Raw genomic sequence first — 12,000 nt, 5'->3', positions numbered from 1 at the left:
CTCTTAGCCAGTCCTCTATTTTTTGGCTACAAAGAAAGGTTAGAGACAGAGCATGAAACCACACCAGAGGCCTTCAAGTTTGCACACTAGGATCACCAGAGAAACTTTAAAATATTGGTGCCCAGGATGGTGCCACTGAATATTCTGATTTAATTCTTCAAGGGTGCAGCCCAAACACTGGTAATTAGAAAAACCAAGGTATAATCTACACACATTGAAATGTACTTATGTATCATTTGATAAGTTTTGACAGTGCATACACCCATATAACCCTCAGTCCTATCAAGATGTAGAATATTCTCATATCCCTCCAAATTTCTCCAGTGCTGCTCCAATCAATCCCCACCTGACACGAGGCAACTACTCTTCCTATTTCTATTTCTATAGGTGAGATTTGCCAGTTCTAAAACCTTCATTTAAATTGAATATTATGTTTCTCATTGTAGTTTTAATTTGCATTCCCCTAGAGTAATGATGTTAAGCATTTTAATGTGCTTAGTGGTATATATCTTTCTTTTTGAAACATTTGTTCAACTCTTTTGCCTATTTTTTATTTTTATTTTTATTGCAGTACACGGACCTCTAACTGTTGTGGCCTCTCCCATTGCAGAGCACAGGCTCCAGACACTCAGGCTCAGTGGCCATGGCTCACGGGCCCAGCCGCTCCACGGCATGTGGGATCCTCCCAGACCGGGGCACGAACCCGTGTCTCCTGCATCAGCAGGCGGACTCTCAACCACTGCACCACCAGGGAAGCCCCTTGCCTATTTTTTAAATTGGGTCATTTTTCTTTTATTATAAAATTGTAGAAATTTTGAAAAATATATTCTGGATAAAAGTGCATTCTCATACAGATTACCAACAGGCACATGAACAGAAGTTCAATATCACTAATTATTAGAGAAATGCAAATCAAAACTACAATGAGGTATCACCTCACACCAGTCAGAAGGGCCATCATTAAAAAGTCTACAAATAACAAATACTGGAGAGGGTGTGGAGAAAAAGGAGCCCAGCTACACTGTTGGTGGGAATGTAAATTGATACAGCCACTATGGAGAACAGTATGGAGGTTCCTTAAAAAACTGAAAATAGAGTTACCATATGATCCTACTCCTGGGCATATATCTGGAGAAAACTCTAATGTGAAAAGATACATGTGCAGCAATCTTCACTGCAGCACTATTTACAATACATGGAAGCAATCTAAATGTTCATCCACAGATGAATGGATAAAGAAGTTATATATATATACAATGGAATATTACTCAGCCATGAGAAAGAGTGAAATAATGCTATTTGTGGCAACTTGGATGGGCCTAGAGATTATCATACTAAGTGAAGTAAATCAGACAGAGAAAGACAAATATCATAGGATACACTTATGTATGGAATCTAAAAAATGATACAAATAAACTTATTTACAAAACAGAAATAGACTCACAGACAGGAAGCAAACCCCTGGTTACCAATGGGTTTAGCAGTGGTGGGGGGAGATAAATTAGGAGTTTGGGATTAACATATGCACACTACTATATATAAAATAGGTAAGTAACAGGACCTGCTGTATAGCACGTGGAACTATATTCAATATCTTGTAATAAACTATAATGGAAAAGAATCTGGAAAAGAGTATCATTTTTCTGTATACCTGAAACTAACACAACATTATGAATTAGCTATATTTCACTAGAAAAATACAGAAAAATGTGCATTATCAGATATATGTGTTATGGATATTTCTTCTCAGTTTGTGACTTACATTATCCATTTATGTAAAGCTATCTTTTGGTAAGCAAACATTTTTAATGTTGAGAACTCCAATTACTATTGTTTTTTTGATCTGAAAACCCTTTGTCTATTCCAAGGTTGCAAAGGTATTCTCTTATGTTTTCTTCTGAAGTTTTAGGGCTTTTGATTTTATATTTATGTTTATGATGCATCTCTAAGCACTTTTACATATGGTGTGAGGTAAAAATGAAGGTTTTACTTTCTTTGGCAACTTATTTACCTTATAACTGGGAGTCTGTACTTTTAGGTTGCCTTCATCCATTTCCTCCATCTCCTCTCACCACCTCTGGCCATCACCAATATGTTCTCTGTTTCTATGAGCTCAGTTTTTTTAGATTCCACAAATAGTTTCTTGAATGTTAAACTAATATTTCTGGACATATTTTTTGGATAGTCTATTTGATCATAATGTCATACTTTTTATATATTTAAAATTAATTGGCTACATATTTTCTAAGAATTTTTGCATCATGTTTACTTAATGGTTTTGTTTGTTTGTAATTATCTTTGTTGGGGTTTAGTATCAGAGTGGGCTGGCCACATAAAATTAGGAAGTGTTCCATCATTTTCTATTTTATGAGAGAGTTTATGTAGAATTGTTATCATTTATTCCTTAAATGTTTGGCAGAATTTTCTATCAAGCCATCTGGGCTTCTAGTTTGTGAGACAGTTTTAATTTATATACCCAATTTCTTTAGCAGATATAGGGCTATTCAGATTTTCTATTTTCTTTTGTGTCACTTTGGGTAAGTTGTGTTTTTGAGGAGTTTAACCATTTTCATCTAAGGTATTGAATTATTCTGACAAAAAGTTATGCATAATTTCTATTTATTACTATTTTAATAACTGTATAACTTGTAGGCATGTTTTCTTTTTAATTATGGATATCAGTAATTTGTTCCCTATCTCTTTCTGTCTGTCTCTGTCTCCCTCTCTTGCTCTTTTTTAAAGTTTATCATTTTATTTATTTTATTTTTTTAACATCTTCATTAGAGTGAAATTGCTTCACTGTGTTGTGTTAGCTTCTGCTGTATAACAAAGTGAATCAGCTATACGTATACACATATCCACATATCCCCTCCCTCTTGCATCTTACCCCACGTGTCCAGGTGGTTAAAAAGCACCGAGCTGATCTCCCTGTGCTATGCAGCTGCTTTCCACTAGCTATCTATTTTACATTTGGTAGTGTCTATATGTCCGTGCCACTCTCTCACTTCGTCCCAGCTTACACTTCCACCTCCCTGTGTCCTCAAGTCCATTCTCTATGTCTGCGTCTTTATTCCTGTCCTGCACCTAGGTTCTTCAGAACCATTTTTTTTATTCCATATATATACATTAGAATACAGTATTTGTTTTTCTCTTTCTGACTTACTTCACTCTGTATGACAGACTCTAGGTCTATTCACCTCACTACAAATGACTCAATTTAGTTTCTTTTTATGGCTGAGTAATATTCCATTGTATATATGTGCCACATCTTCTTTATCCATTCATCTATCAATGGACACTTAGGTTGCTTCCATATCCTGGCTATTGTAAATAGAGTTGCAAAGAACATTGTGGTACATGACTCTTTTTGAATTATGGTTTTCTCAGGGTATATGTCCAGTAGTGAGATTGCTGGGTCATATGGTAGTTCTATTTTTAGTTTTTACAGGAACTTCCACACTGTTCTCCATAGTGGCTGTACCAATTTACATTCCCACCAACAGTGCAAGAGGGTTCCCTTTTCTCCGCAGCCTCTCCAGCATTTATTGTTTGTAGCTATTTTGATGATGGCCATTCTGACTGGTGTGAGATGATATCTCATTGTAGTTTTGATTTACATTTCTCCAATGATTAATGATGTTGTGCATCCTTTCATGTGTTTGTTGGCAATCTGTATAACTTCTTTGGAGAAATGTCTATTTAAGTCTTCTGCCCATTTTTGGATTGGGTTTTTCTTTTTTTTTGATATTGAGCTGCATGAGCTCCTTGTATATTTTGGAGATTAATCCTTTGTCAGTTGCTTCATTTGCAAATATTTTCTCCCATTCTGAGGGTTGTCTTTTGGTCTTGTTTATGGTTTCCTTTGCTGTGCAAAAGCTTTTATGTTTAATTAGGTCCCATTTGTTTATTTTTGTTTTTATTTCCATTTCTCTAGGAGGTGGGTCAAAAAGGATCTTGCTGTGATTTATGTCATAGAGTGTTCTTCCTATGTTTTCTTCTAAGAGTTTTATAGTGTCTGGCCTTATAAGAGGTCTTTAATACATTTTGAGTTTATTTTTGTGTATGGTGTTAGGGTGTGTTCTCATTTCATTCTTTTACATGTAGCTGTCCAGTTTTCCCAGCAGCACTTATTGAAGAGACTGTCTTTTCTCCATTGTATATTCTTGCCTCCTTTATCAAAGATAAGGTGACCATATGTGTGTGGGTTTATCTCTGGGCTTTCTATCCTGTTCCATTGATCTATAATTCTGTCTTTGTGCCAGTATTATACTGTCTTGATTACTGTAGCTTTGTAGTATAGTCTGAAGTTAGGGAGCCTGATACCTCCAGCTTCATTTTTCTTTCTCAAGATTGCTTTGGCTATTCGGGTTCTTTTGTGTTTCCATACAAGTTGTGAAATTTTTTGTTCTAGTTCTGTGAAAAATGTCATTGAGAGTTTGATAAGGATTGCATTGAATCTGTAGATTGCTTTGCGTAGTATAATCATTTTCACAATGTTGATTCTTTCAATCCAGAAACATGGACTATCTCACCGTTTGTTTGTATCATCTTTAATTACTTTCAACAGTGTCTTATTGTTTCCTGCATACAGGTCTTTTGTCTCCTTAGGTAGGTTTATTCCTAGGTATTTTGTTCTTTTTGTTACAATGGTAAATGGGAGTGTTTCCTTAATTTATCTTTCAGATTTTTCATCATTAGTATATAGGAATGCCAGAGATTTCCGTGCATTAATTTTGTGTCCTGCTACTTTACCAAATTCATTGATTAGCTCTAGCAGTTTTCTGATAGCATATTTGGGATTCTCTATGTATAGTATCATGTCATCTGTAAACAGTGACAGCTTTACTTCCTCTTTTCTGATTTAGATTCCTTTTATTTCTTTTTCATCTCTGATAGCTGTGGCAAAAACTTTCAAAACTATGTTGAATAATAGTGGTGAGAGTGGGCAACCTTGTCTTTTTCCTGATCTTACTGGAAATGGTTTCAACTTTTCACCATTGAAGACGATGTTGGCTGTGGGTTTGTCATATATGGCCTTTATTATGTTGAGGAAAGTTCCCTCTATGCCTACCTTCTGCAGGGTTTTTATCATAAATGGGTGTTGAATTTTGTCAAAAGCTTTCTCTGCATCTATTGAGATGATCATATGGTTTTTCTCCTTCAATTTGTTAATATGGTGTGTCACATTGATTGATTTGCGTATATTGAAGAATCCTTGCATTCCTGGAATAAACCCCACTTGATCATGGTGTAGGATCCTTTTAATGTGCTGTTGGATTCTGTTTGCTAGTATTTTGTTGAGGATTTTTGCATCTATGTTCATCAGTGATATCGGCCTGTAGTTTTCTTTCTTTGTGACATCTTTGTCTGGTTTTGGCATCAGGGTGATGGTGGCCTCGTAGAATGAGTTTGGGAGTGTTCCTCTCTCTGCTCTATTTTGGAAGAGTTTGAGAAGGATAGGTGTTAGCTCTTCTCTAAATGTTTGATAGAATTCGCCTGTGAAGCCATCTGGTCCTGGGCTTTTGTTTGTTGGAAGATTTTTAACCACAATCTTAATTTCAGTGCTTATGATTGGTCTGTTTATATTTTCTATCTCATCCTGCTTCAGTCTCAGAAGGTTGTGGTTTTCTAAGAATTTGTCCATTTCTTCCAGGTTGTGCATTTTACTGGCATATAGTTGGTTGTAGTAAACTCTCATGATCTTTTGTATTTTTGCAGTCTCAGTTGTTACTTCTCCTTCCTCATTTCTAATTCTATTGATTTGAGTCTTCTCCCTTTTTTTCTTGATGAGTCTGACTAATGGTTTATCTGTTTTCTTTATCTTCTCAAAGAACCAGCTTTTAGTTTTATTGATCTTTGCTCTTGTTTCCTTCATTTCTTTTTCATTTATTTCTGATCGGATCTTTTTGATTTCTCTCCTTCTGCTAACTGGGGTTTTTGTTTTTCTTTCTCTAACTGCCTTAGGTGTAAGGTTAGGTTGTTTATTTGAGATGTTTCTTGTTTCTTGAGGTAGGATTGTATTTTGTCATAAATTTCCTTCTTAGAACTGCTCTTGCTGCATCCCATAGGTTTTGGGTCGTTGTGTTTTCATTGTCAATTGTTTCTAGGTATTTTTTGATTTCTTCAGTGATCTCTTGGTTATATAGTAGCGTATTGTCTAGCCTCCATGTGTTTGTAGTTTATACAGATTTTTTCCTGTAATTGATATCTAGTCTCATAATGCTGTGGTCAGAAAAGATACTTGATATGATTTCAATTTTCTTAAATTCACCAAGACTTGATTTGTTACCCAAGATATGATCTATCCTGGAAAATATTCCATGAGCACTTGAGAAGAAAGTATATTCTGTTGTTTTTAGATGGTATGTTTTGGATGGTAAGTCCATCTTACTTATTGTATCATTTAAAGCTTGCATTTCCTTATTTATTTTCATTTTGGATGATCTATCCATTGGTGAAAGTGGGGTGTTATAATCCCCTACTATGATTGTGTTACTGTCAATTTCCCCTTTTATGGCTGTTAGCAATTGCCTTATGTACTGAGGTGCTCCTATATTGGGTGCATAAATAATTACAGTTGTTATATCTTCTTCTTGGATTGAACCCTTGATCATTATATAGTGTCCTTCTTTGTCTCTTGTAATAGTCTTTATTTTAAAGTCTATTTTGTCTTATACAAGAATTGCTACTCCAACTTTCTTCTGATTTCCATTTGTGTGGAATATCTTTTTCCATCCCCTCACTTTCAGACTATATGTGTCTCTAGGTCTGAAGTGGGTCTTTTGTAAACAGCATATATATGGGTCTTGTTTTTGTATCCATTCAGCCAGTCTATGTCTTTTGGTTATAGCATTTATCCATTTACATTTAAGGTAATTATCGATGTGTATGTTGCTATTACAATTTTCTTAATTGCTTTGGGTTTGTTATTGCAGGTTTTTCCCTTCTCTGTGTTTCCTACCTAGAGAAGGTCCTTTATTATTTGTTGTAAAGCTGGTTTGGTGGTGCTGAATTCTCTTAGCTTTTGCTTGTCTGTAAGGGTTTTAATTTCTCTGTTAAATCTGAATGAGCTCCTCACTGAGTAGAGTAATCTTGGTTGTAAGTTTTTCCCTTTCATCACTTTAAATATGTCCTGCCAGTCCCTACAGGCTTGCAGAATTTCTGCTGAAAGATCAGCTGTTAACCTTATGGGGATTCCCTTGTATGTTAATCATTGCTTTTCTCTTGCTGCTTTTAATATTTTTTCTTTGTATTTAATTTTTGATAGTTTGATTAGTATGTGTCTTGGCATGTTTCTCCTTGGTTTTATCCTGTATGGAACTCTGCATTTCCTGGAGTTGGTTGACTATTTCCTTTCCCATATTAGGGAAGTTTTCAACTATAATCTTTTCAAATATTTTCTCAGTCTCTTTATTTTTCTCTTCTTCTGGGACCCTTATAATTCGAATGTTGGTGCATTTAATGTTGTCCCAGAAGTCTCTGAGACTGTCCTCAATCCTTTTCATTGTTTTTTCTTTCTTCTGCTGTGCAGTAATTATTTCCACTATTTTATCTTCCAGGTCACTTATCTGTTCTTCTGCCTCAGTTATTCTGTTATTGATTCCTTCTAGAGAATGTTTAATTTCATTTATTGTGTTGTTCATCATTGTTCATTTGCTCTTTAATTCTTCTAGGTCCTTTTTAAACATTTCTTGTATTTTCTCCATTCTATTTACAATATTTTGGATCATCTTTACTATCATTACTTTGAATTCTTTTTCAGGTAGACTGCCTATTTCCTCTTCATTTGTTTGGTCTGGTGGGTTTTTACCTTGCTCCTTCATCTGCTATGTATTTCTCTGTCTTCTCATTTTGCTTAACTTACTGTGTTTGGTGTCTCCTTTTTGCAGGCTGCGGGTTAGTAGTTCCCATTGATTTTGGTGTCTGCCCCCAGTGGGTAAGGTTGATTCAGTGGGTTGTGTGTAGGCTTCCTGGTGGAGGGGAGTAGTGCCTGTGTTCTGGTGGATGAGGCTGGATGTTGTCTTCCTGGTGCACAGGACTGTGTCCGGTGGTGTGTTTTGGGGTGTCTGTGGACTTATGGTTTTAAGCAGCCTCTCTGCTAATTGGTAGGGTTGTGTTCCTGTCTTGTAAGCTGTTTGGCATGGGGTGTCCAGCACTGGAGCTGGCTGGTCGTTGAGTTGAGCTGAGTCTTAGCATTGAGACGGATGTCTCTGGGAGAGGTCTCGCCGATTGATATTATGAGGAGTTGAGAGTTCTCTGGTGGACCAATGTCCTGAACTTGGCTCTCCCACCTCAGAGGCTCAGGGCTGACACCCAGCTGGAGAACCAAGACCCTGTCAGCCACACGGCTCTAGTCCTACCCTTAGCACTCTGTGACATAATCAGGAGAAATCTCTGAGTTCCTGGGTTCTCGCTGGACTGGACCCCCAGCCCCTGTTGTGGGTGTCCCTGATGGTGTTCAAAGAAGAAAATGGTTCCTGATGGAGGAGGCTGAATGGAGGAGGCAGCTTCACCAGGCTGCTGTCAGATGGGCTGGTTCAGAAACAGAGCGTAGTGCTCTGAAGCTGCCCTTAAGGCAAATGTTTAAGGGACAGGCACAGTTTGTCTTCTGGCACGAATTTTTGATACCTCCAAGCTCCCAGCAATAACTGCTTGACTTGAGGATAGTGGAAAGTCTTGTTGAGTTGCTGTAGCCTTGACCTTGACAGACTTAGCATTGGGAGCTCTATGTGTCCGGGCCAGAAGCGCCCATGCTACCCCAGGCCCTTTGGGTCCCTTCCTTTGCGTATGTAATTTTTTTTTTTTAAGTAACTGCCAAATTCTTTTCCAGAGTGACTGTACTATTTGATATTCCTACTAGTAATGTATGAGTGGTCCAGGTTCTTTGCATCCTCACCAACATTTAGTTTCATCACCATATTTCATTTTAGCCCTTCTAATAGAGAGATATCTTTTTTGTGGTCTCAATTTGCATGTCCCCAGTGGCTAATCATGTTGACCATCTTTTTATGCTTATTTGTCATGTGTATATCCTGTTCTGTGGAATATCTCTTCCTGTATTCTGCCCATTGGACTGTTAAAAGTTTTTGATTTTGATGAAGTATAATTTCTTCTTTTTTTTTTCTTTTATGGATTATGCTTTTGGTGTCCTTGCCTTATGCTAGGTCCCAAAGATTTTATTCCAAGTTAAAAAAGAGTTTTCTAGTTTTACATTTTGTATTTAATTCTGTGACCCACTATAATTAATTTTTGTAAAAGATGTGAGACTTAGAGTCAATGTTCTTTTTTTTTGCCTATGAATGACCCATTCTTCAGCACCATTTGTAAGACATCCTCTATTGAATTGCTTTTGCACCTTTATCAAAAAATAGTTGGGGGGCTTCCCTGGTGGCACAGTGGTTGAGAGTCCGCCTGCCAATGCAGGGGACGTGGGTTCGTGCTCCGGTCCAGGAGGATCCCACGTGCCGTGGAGCAGCTGGGCCCGTGAGCCATGACAGCTGAGCCTGCGTGTCCAGAGCCTGTGCTCCGCAACGGGAGAGGTCACAACAGTGAGAGGCCCATGTACCGCAAAAAAAAAAAAAAAAAAAAATAGTTGGGGATGTTTGTGTGGATCTATTTCTGGGTTCTCTGTTCTGTTCCACGTGTCTCTCTCTCTCTCTGACAATACTATCTAATCTCCATGACTATAACTGTAATAATGCCTTAAAATTGGGTATAGTGATTTTTCCCATTTTTTCTTCTCTTTCAAACTTGTTTTCGTTATTTTAGTTCCTTTGCTTTTTTTTTTTTTTTTTTTTTGCGGTACGCGGGCCTCTCACTGTTGTGGCCTCTCCCGTTGCGGAGCACAGGCTCTGGACACGCAGGCTCAGCAGCCATGGCTCACGGGCCCAGCCGCTCCGCATCATGTGGGATCTTCCTGGAGGGGCACGAACCCGTGTCCCCTGCATCGGCAGGCGGACTCTCAACAACCGCGCCACCAGGGAAGCCCTTCCTTTGCTTTTTATTTCTTGAATGATTGTATGTAGAATTGTATCTTTAATTTTCATTTCCTTGTATCAATTGGTAGTATATAGAAATACTTGATTTTTTATACTTATCTTGTATCCTGAGACCATGCTGAACTCACTTATTAGTTCTAGTAGAGCTTTTTTTTCTCTTCTTTTTGAAGACCCTTGGAATTTTCTATATAGATAATATTATCTGCAAATAAGGATAGTTTATTTCTCCCTTTTCAATATTCATGTGTTTTTTTTCATTAATTTAATTTTATTTTTTTGTCTTATGAAGCAAGCTAGAACTTCCATCATGATGTTTAATAAAAAGAGTAAGAATAGACATTCTTGGATTTTTCCCAATTATAGGGTGAAAATGTCTTTCACTATTAATTATAATGCCACCTGTAAATTTTTTTGTAGCTGTTCTTTATCAACATTAGGAAATTCCCTTCTATTTCTATTTTTTGAGAGATTTTGTCATAAATGAGTATTAATTTTTGTTAAGTGCTTTTTCTGTATCAGTTGATACGATTCTATAAATGTCAATTAGATCCTGTTGGTTGATGGTGTTGCTTAGTTTTTCCATATCCTTGCTGATTTTTTTACTAGTTCTACACTTTGTTGAACAAATTATAAAAAGGAGTGTTAAAGTCTCCAAATATAGTTTGTCTATTTTTCCTCTTAGTTCTCAGTTTTGGCTTCACATATTTTTATGTACTTGTTTGGAACATATTCAGTTCAGTCATTGAACTTGTGAGTAGTAGAGAGAGGATTAAGTTAAAATTTTAAGCTTTCATTGTAGTGCCTCTTTGTGAGTATTAATAAATTAGCTGTAAGATTCAGCTAAATTAAATTAAGTAAGGAGTGCTACTTTCTTCTCAACTAGTTAACTACTACTGAGACATCTCTCAAATGATTTTATCTACCAAAGTTTTATTTGAAAGCAAGTCTACATGGCAACATCATCATCATCATCATCATAGCTCAGATTTATTGTACATTTACTATATGCTAAACAATGTGTTAAGCATTTTAGGTATATTTTCAATTTATCATAATAACCCTTTGAGACAGTGGAGATAGTGATATAGCCAGATAGACCTGGCTCATACAAGTTTGTGAGAGCTGATCATTACATTTTCAGGAAGTTTATGAGCAGATTGATATTCCTGTTGGTGCCAGTGATTACACAACAGAAATGGGCAAACACTACAACTTAGGGTCTCCCCCTCTCTGAGAAAGTTACTTGTTAAATATTTATTAGCAAACGATTGGTATTATTAGTAAATCTGTTTTGGAGTGAGGAAACTGACACCTTGGGTGAGGTGGTGGGAATTAAATAACTTGTGGATGGTCACACAGTAAATAGCAACCAACTAAAAATTTCGGAACCCATATCCACGTGCAACGTTCACCATTATACTGGTCAGGATGTATGATGATGCCGCTGATTTTTATTCAGGCAGGTGGAGATAGGTTAAAAAGAAGGAGGAGGTCATGTAATATTAGATACTTTGGTTTAGAAAGCAGTGTTTGAATATTTAGTTTTTTAATGTTTGGATTATACATAATAATGGCCTTTGTACTGTTCCCTTTACTCTTGGAATTTATGTAAAAAGAAAAGCCACGATGGAAGTATTAGATGTGTTGTGATGTCTGCATAGAAAATTTCTTAAAGAGCTCCTTGAAATTATCTTATTTTGAGATGAGGTAGAGGGAGAGTCATACCCATTATGTTCTGTTAGGCAGAGTTTGGGGGTTCTATCTTAGAGATAACTTCCGTTAATAAACAAAATGTTTTGGTTCCTAGCATTACTAAATGTGGCCTCATAAAGTTACAGAAGGCAATAGAGCCAATTATAAGTAGGTTTCTCCTTTTCTTGAGTAGGTGTTAGAAGTAAATAAAAATAGAAACATTTATTAAGTGCATACTCTGTATCAGGTAATATTTTAAATGACTTATAAATTTTAATTCTCTTAACTTGTACAATAAACCTATCTTTTA

The 12,000-nt window shown here is 36.6% G+C and overlaps 1 protein-coding gene across 1 annotated transcript in view; it reads right to left on the bottom strand.

The window, feature by feature from the left end:
• Positions 1-12,000, bottom strand: part of SLC9C1 (solute carrier family 9 member C1) — a 95,112-nt gene that overhangs the window by 50,389 nt on the left and 32,723 nt on the right. The gene's annotated exons all lie outside the window — the stretch shown is intronic.

This window comes from Pseudorca crassidens, chromosome 5, assembly GCF_039906515.1.
Source record: "Pseudorca crassidens isolate mPseCra1 chromosome 5, mPseCra1.hap1, whole genome shotgun sequence".
NCBI lineage: Eukaryota > Metazoa > Chordata > Mammalia > Artiodactyla > Delphinidae > Pseudorca > Pseudorca crassidens.
Note: the sequence above shows the minus strand (reverse complement) of the source record. Positions and strands in the feature narration are given on the sequence as shown.